Source organism: Boleophthalmus pectinirostris, unplaced genomic scaffold (genome assembly GCF_026225935.1).
Source record: "Boleophthalmus pectinirostris isolate CB_2022bp ecotype Guang Dong unplaced genomic scaffold, ASM2622593v1 HiC_scaffold_14, whole genome shotgun sequence".
Classification (NCBI taxonomy): domain Eukaryota; kingdom Metazoa; phylum Chordata; class Actinopteri; order Gobiiformes; family Gobiidae; genus Boleophthalmus; species Boleophthalmus pectinirostris.
Window position 1 is genome coordinate 24,875,250 of NW_026571047.1, and position 7,794 is coordinate 24,883,043.

The 7,794-nt window shown below is 44.0% G+C and overlaps 2 non-coding genes across 2 annotated transcripts; one reads left to right on the top strand and one right to left on the bottom strand.

The window, feature by feature from the left end:
• The first annotated feature begins 5,539 nt into the window (after positions 1–5,539).
• Positions 5,540–5,611, top strand: trnae-cuc (transfer RNA glutamic acid (anticodon CUC)). Its single transcript has one exon. It is a non-coding gene; the product is annotated as a tRNA-Glu (tRNA).
• Positions 5,612–6,202: 591 nt separating this feature from the next.
• Positions 6,203–6,275, bottom strand: trnak-uuu (transfer RNA lysine (anticodon UUU)). The gene has a single exon. It is a non-coding gene; the product is annotated as a tRNA-Lys (tRNA).
• Between the last annotated feature and the right edge of the window lie 1,519 nt (positions 6,276–7,794).

The following is a 7,794-nucleotide window of genomic DNA, read 5'->3' on the forward strand; positions in this document are numbered from 1 at the left end:
CACTAATCAAGACCAAGACCATCCCAAGACCAGGACAAGACCGAGACCTCTGAAGGTCGAGACTGAGACAAGACCAAGACTTTTAAATGTTGAGACAAGACAAGACCACGGCCCCTTGAGACTAAAATCAAGACCGTCTTTGTCATTTTCTACATTTATTTGTATTTTACAGTTATTTTTGGTACATATATATCAATGTTTTTATTATTATATTATTAATGTTCATTTAGACCTAAAATAAGCCAAGCAAACTGTACTGCACATAAATAATCTGCGTCTCTTTTTTGGACCCTGACCCACAGTTTGAGGACCCTTCTTTAAGAAAACTTCCACTGGCATTTTACAGAAAACTGTGAAGTGAAGAAAGTGGGTAGTATTTTTTAAAAAAAAATTTGTCAAATTCCTTACTGGAGTTACATTTTCTTACTGGTTTTGCAGTGGATTTAGCCTCTGCACATTTACCAAACGCACGTCGTGACAAATACAGATGCATTTGTGCACTTTTATTAGACAGACTTCAACCACATGTCACAGTAAGAGGTTTATTGCCGACAGCAGCGGCTCTAATGAAATATGATCGCACTCGTAAAATGTCAGACGTCAACTTCGAGACAAGACCGAGTCCAAGTGCCTTCAAGACCGAGACAAGACCGAGTCCAAGTGCCTTCAAGACCGAGACAAGACCGAGTCCAAGTGCCTTCAAGACCGAGACAAGACTGAGTCCAAGTGCCTTCAAGACCGAGCCAAGTCCAAGTCCAAGTGCCTTCAAGACCAAGAGAAAACCGAGTCCAAGCGCCTTCAAGGCTGAGGTAAGACTGGGTCCAAGCACCTTCAAGACAGAGACAAGACTGAGTTCAAGCCCCTTCAAGGCTGAGACAATACCAAGTCCAAGCACCTTCAAGACAGAGACAAGACCGAGTTCAAGCACCTGCAAGACCAAGACAAGAGCGAGTCCAAACGCCTTCAAGACCGAGACAATCGAGTCCAGGCGCTTTCGAGACCGAGACAAGACCGAGTTCCAAGCATCTTCAAGACCGAGACAAGACCGAGTCCAAGCACCTTCAAGACTGAGACAAGACCGAGTCCAAGCGCCTTCAAGACCGAGACAAGACCGAGTCCAAGCGCCTTCAAGACCGAGACAAGACTGAGTCCAAGCGCCTTCAAGACCGAGACAAGACTGAGTCCAAGCGCCTTCAAGACCCGAGACAAGAGCCAAGTCCAAGCACCTTCAAGACCGAGACAAGACCTAGTCCAAGCACCTTCAAGACCGAGACAAGACCGAGTCCAAGCACCTTCAAGACCAAGACAAGACCTAGTCCAAGCGCCTTCAAGACTGAGACGAGACCGACTCCAAACGTGGTTGAATACGAGACATGACCAAGTCTGACACAAGACCGAGTCCAAACACCTTCAAGGACGAGACAAAACCTAATCCAAGCACCTTCATGACCTAGACAAGACAGAGTCCAAACACCTTCAAGACCGAGTCCAAGCGCTTTCAAGACTGAGACAAGACCGACTCCAAACGCGGTAGAGTCCGAGACATGACCAAGTCCGAGACAAGACGGAGTCCAAACGCCTTCAAGACCGAGACAAGAATGAATCAAAACGTAGTCGAGTTTGAGACGAGACCAAGACCATAAACAAAATTAAACTATTAATATTTAAATGTCTTGAAAAATCTATGAGACTGTTGAGCTCCACAGAAATATACGACCCTCTGACACACACTGACATGAATATTACACTGATATACGTCCTTCTCAAATTAATTTTCCTGTTTACTTCTTCTTGGTCTCGGCCGCTCGCACAACATTAAAGCTCAGTTTGTTTGTTGGTGTTGGGAGCCTGAACCCCGGTAGCCGTGTTTATAAGCCGTGCCCAAGTGGCGGCGCTGGCTCTGCTCCAGTGCCAAGGCGCCCTGCAGATGCCCTTGTCGAGATAATTACTGAACAAACTGGATTTTTTACGGATCAGCTCTGTCCATCATCTGTGCACGATGTTTTTACCAACATGTGAGCGGAGTCTCCCTAACAACACCACCAGAGAGGAGGAGGAGAGAGGGAGGGAGGGAGGGGTGTCGGGGTTGAAGAGAAAAGAGAGGGAGATAGAGAGATAGAGCAAAATGGAGAGAAAGCAAGAGGAAGGAGAAGAGAGAGAGGGAGAGAATTAGAAGGAGGGAGGATGGGGGGTAGAAAGAGAGGGGAGAAGAGAGTAGAGAGGAAGAGATAGAGAGGGGGAGAAGGGAGAGAGAGAAGGAAAGGGGGAGAAAGAGTGACAAAGAGATGAGGGAGAAAGAGAGGAGGGTTAGAGATAGAGAGAGGAAGAGATAGAGAGGGGGAGAAGGGAGAGAGAGAAGGAAAGGGGGAGAAAGAGTGACAAAGAGATGAGGGAGAAAGAGAGGAGGGTTAGAGATAGAGAGAGGAAGAGATAGAGAGGGGGAGAAGGGAGAGAGAGAAGGAAGGGGGAGAAAGAGTGACAAAGAGATGACGGAAAAAGAGAGGAGGGTTAGAGATAGAGAGAGGAAGAGATAGAGAGGGGGAGAAGGGAGAGAGAGAAGGAAGGGGGAGAAAGAGTGACAAAGAGATGAGGGAGAAAGAGAGGAGAGTTAGAGAGATAGAGAGGGAAAGAGGAGAAAAAAGATATAGAGAGACGAGAGAGGAGAGGAGGAAAGAGAGGGGAGAAGAGAGAGACAGAATAGAGAGATAGAGTGAAAGGGAAAGAAAAAGAGAGGAAGGGGAAGAGAGAAAGAGAGGGGGTGGCAGGGAAGAGAGGGAAGAGGTAGAAAGAGTGAGAGATGAAGGAGAAAGAGAAAGAGAAGGGAGTTAAAGAGAGAGAGAGAGAATGGAGAAAAAAGAGAAATGGGGTAGAGGAGGATGAGAGAGAGAAAGAGATAGAGAGAGGGGAAAGGAGAGAGGAGAGGAGGAAAGACAGAGGGAGGAGAGAGAGAGAGAGAGAGAGGAGAAAAAAGATAGCAAGAGGGGCAGAGAGAGGTCCAGAAGATGAGAGAGAGCAAGAGAGAGAAAGAGGGGACAGGAGAGAGGAGAGGAGGAAAGAGAGGGAAGAGGTAGAAAGAGTGACAAAGAGGAGAGGGAGAAAGAGAAGGGAGTTAGATAGAGAGAGAAAGAGGAGAAAAAAGACAGAGAGAGATGGAGGGGGAGAGGAGGAGGAGAGAGAGAAAGAGACAGAGAAAGAGGACAGGAGAGGCGGAAAGAGAGAGGGAGGACAGATAGAAAGAAGAGAAAAAAGACAGAGAGAGGGCCAGAGGAGGAGAGGAGGAGACACAGAGAGGCGAAAAATAGGATTTATGATTTATTTAATAACACGCTTTCTCATAAATTTTAGTTGATATTTTGCTACAGAAAAATACAGAAATCTGGTCAAAAATAACACTCAGGTCGTTATCGATACTGAAACTAGTCACAAATCCAAATATTCTTTTTGAAGTAGTGAAAAATGACAAAGTATAGATCTTTTCAGAGTAGTTTTAGAAAGCTCTCCTACAATATCAAATGGACGGTTCTTATTTTGTGTTGAAAATGAAATTGCATTCAAAATTTGTGATTTTAAAAAACCTTCTCCTATCTTATAATGTTGTCTCCTCATCACAAACAGACCTGGAGTTGTGTTTTGTTTCATTCACACATTTTTAACACACAAACTCTGCATATTTACCTGTCGACCTGCTGAGAAACTCTTTTAATTAAAAAGATTTCTCAGTTTATTGTTCTTTTAGAGAAACTCTGCTCACTTTTTCAAACCCCTGCCCTTGACGGACCAAAACAAACTGCAAAACTGGTAAAACTTGCTCAAAAATTACATGTGTCAAACTGAGAGCTGCTTTCTCTGTGGAGGAGCAGGTACTGACCAAAATTATGTTTGTGGTGGTAGTGGGGGTTTGTGTTATTTGTGTTGTTATATATAGTTGTTTTGAGTTCCATAGACCAATACACTGGGTTTATGTCAGGGGTGTCAAACTCATTTTTAGTCCGGGGGCCGTATCCAACCTACTTTGATCTCAAAGGGGCCGGATCAGAAAACTCATGACATATAAACCCCAAAAATAACAATAAGTTTAAATATTTGTGCAGAGAAACACAAATCTATTATAGAAATCTTTTTTAATTGATGAATTCTTTCTTTTACAAAATATTATAATATTATGAGCAACCTGAAACTTTAATACAGTGCAGTCGCCCTGTCCCAAAACACCCCCAAAACATGATGCTACCACCGCCGTGCTTCACAGTAGGGATGGTGTTCTTGGGATGGTACTCGTCATTCTTCTTCCTCCAAACACGGTTAGTGGAATTATGACCAAAAAGTTCTATTTTGGTCTCATCTGACCACATGACTCCTCTGGATCATCCAAATGGTCATTGGCAAACTTAAGACGGGCCTTGACGTGTGCTGGTTTAAGCAGGGGAACCTTCCGTGCCATGCATGTTTTCAAACCATGACGTCTTGGTGTATTACCAACAGTAACCTTGGAAACGGTGGTCCCAGCTCTTTTCAGGTCATTGACCAGCTCCTCCCGTGTAGTTCTGGGTTGATTCCTCACCTTCCTTAGGATCACTGAGACCCCACGAGGTGAGATCTTGCATGGAGCCCCAGTCCGAGGGAGATTGGCAGTCATGTTTAGCTTCTTCCATTTTCTAATGATTGCTCCAACAGTGGACCTTTTTTCACCAAGCTGCTTGGCAATTTCCCCGTAGCCCTTTCCAGCCTTGTGGAGGTGTACAATTTTGTCTCTGGTGTCTTTGGACAGCTCTTTGGTCTTGGCCATGTTAGTAGTTGGAGTCTTACTGATTGTATGGGGTGGACAGGTGTCTTTTTGCAGCTATCGACCTCAAGCAGGAGCATCTGGTTTAGGATAACAAATGGAGTGGAGATGGACTTTTTAAAGGCAGACTAACAGGTCTTTGAGGGTCAGAATTCTAGCTGATAGACAGGTGTTTAAATACTTATTTGCAGCTGCAGGTTCGAATCCTGCCAACAACGAAAAGCTTTCTATTATGTATAGACAGTGTATTCTAACACAGGTCAACAGGGAGAGTCAATTCCAATGTCTGAGACAGCGTCTCAAGGGAGCTTATCCAGGGCGGCTGCTGAAAAGCCTACATCAGGGCAGAATGCTGCAAAGCCTACCTTGGTTTAGTTCGGCATCAGAGAGCAAGCTGGCAGTGGTGGGATTTGAACCCATGTCCCCGAAGAGACTGGAGCCTTAATCTAGCGCCTTAGACCACTCGGCCACAAGAGAGCTCGATGTGACATTACCGTGTGAGGTTACTGTGTGAGGTCATTTTACGTGGTTTCTGGGAGGTTACCGTGATACTGGCTATATGCTTTGCTTGTTGACTTTTTCATAGGATTTGCTGCTAAGCATATGAAAGCAACTAGTGACAAAACCTAAACGGTGTTCTCTAATTATTTGCTTGGGACAGTCGAAACAGAGATGAGCGCCACAGTTCCCCTCAACATAGTACGCATCGTCTCTGTACTTGGTTAGTAAAGAGACCAATAGGTCAAAGCCAGAATTTCCCATATGGTCTAGCGGTTAGGATTCCTGGTTCTCACCCAGGCGGCCCGGGTTCAACTCCCGGTATGGGAATTCCTAGCTTTTGGGATCAACAGTAGTGGCTTATATGCACTCAGTCATTCTCTGTCTTACTACTGCTAGCTATCTGTGATTTTGATATGCTTTTGTCTGTAGGGAGTCACCATATCATTTCACTGACTTGCGATACCACTATGAGAGGACACTGTGATGTCACTGTGTGATGTCACCTCCACCTTGTGATGGTGGTATAGTGGATAGCATAGCAGCCTTTGAGGCCCTTTGAGGAGACTGTGGTGTCAGCGTGAATGGAACGTGATGCGACTGTGTGACAAGCTGTTCAACTTGTAATGGTGGTATAGTGGCTAGCATAGCTGACTTCCAAGCAGTTGACCCGGGTTCGATTCCCGGCCATTGAAATCTTTGGTTGTGAATCATGGTGACCCGGCTTTCTTTGAAAAGTAGCAGTAGTCTGTTCATGTATCAGAAAAGTTTGGCTTTTATCAATGTTCGTGATGATTTACAAAGCAATTGAGAAGTATATTGTCATGCTAGAAGACTTCATTCCTAGCTCCATGGTTTGTTATTACCTACATCCAGTGAATATTTCCAACTGTTCTTGTTCACTTGTAATAAATATAGAATCGCCTGAACAGGGACTTGAACCCTGGACCCTCAGATTAAAAGTCTGATGCTCTACCGACTGAGCTACCCAGGCTCTTTTGCTTTTGAAGTCTTGTTCTTGGTAATATAGAATCGCTTGAACAGGGACTTGAACCACAGACCTTCAGATTAAAAGGTAGACGCAGTTGTGTACTCCTTGGTTATCCTGGCTGTGTGCTTCGGGTCATTGTCATGCTGGAAGACCCAGCCTCAACCCATCTTCAATGCTCTAACTGGGGGAAGGAGGTTGTTCCCCAAAATCATGGCCCCGGTCATCCTCTCCTTAAGAAAAAAACAATTTCAACACAATATTTTAACATGAATTTGTATGTAAACAGGAATAAGTCAATTTTTGTTGTAAAATCCTGCACTCAGCTCCACTTTTCTCATGTTGGACATTTTGTTGATGAGGGTGTCACGGTCAACAGTCAAAACGATCGTCCTTTAAGAGCATTTGGAAAGAGACAAGTCTTCATTTGTGCTGCTCTGGTGGGAGGGGCCATGTACAGAGATGCTGGAGAAGCTGCTGTGATAAACACCACAGAAAATTAATAATGTTTTAATAGAAAATATAATTACAATATTTTAGTAGAAAGTCAGCTGAGGGCCAGATTAAAGGTCTTAGAGGGCCGGATCTGGCCCCCGGGCCTTATGTTTGACACCTGTGGTTTATGTGGATGTGTGTAACAAACAGGTTGGTTTGTTACACATGAGACACTCAGCACCTTCACTCTTCATTAAGGCTACGTCTACACAACACACGACAACACTCCTGGATTTTTTATTTTTATTTTTTTGTGGGTTGAAAAAAAAATGCATCCACACACACGTCGGATCAGTAAATATTCATGTCCAGATGACAACGGAGCACTGAGTGAAAACCATGTAATACATGTGCCACACCTGTATGTGGCGCTGTTAACAATGAGTGTGTATACATGCACATCGGTATCCTGGTTATGATCGGGTTTTTTGAGATCCCGGTTTCTTCATGGTGCATGTATACACAGTACCCCGGTTTCAGTGTCCCAGTTATTAGAAACCGGGTTACTTACTGTAGCTGGTCTATTCCAATAGTAACCGGGATACTGATGTGCATGTATACACACTCAATGATAATAATATTTAATAATGCATAAAAAGCATAAAGCACATAAATAGCAATCAGTTAGTGCACTTAAGAATAATGTGCAGTTTTTTTAAGCTTGGTGTATTTTGATGGTGATCTGTATGCAGTTTGGGGAGACGGGCCAGTCCTAGATTGCAATGGGCCCTCAAAGTTCCGTCGGCCCCGGTGCTACGCGTCTGGTTTTGACCCAAAAAACATTCTCGTGTGAACAGGTCCTAAAACACTTTAAAACACTGGACTTTTGATAGCACACTTCACTTTAAACATATTTGCACAAATTACAAAAAGACATTGCACACAGTTGGTTGTAAAATGTATTTATTGTCTTTCCTTTTTACCACTTTTAATCCTTTTACCACTTTTAAACTAACCTTGCATCGTATGAATGAACTATTTTCTCAGCAGCAACGGAATTTTACCTTGCCGGTAAGATCAGTGCCAGGTG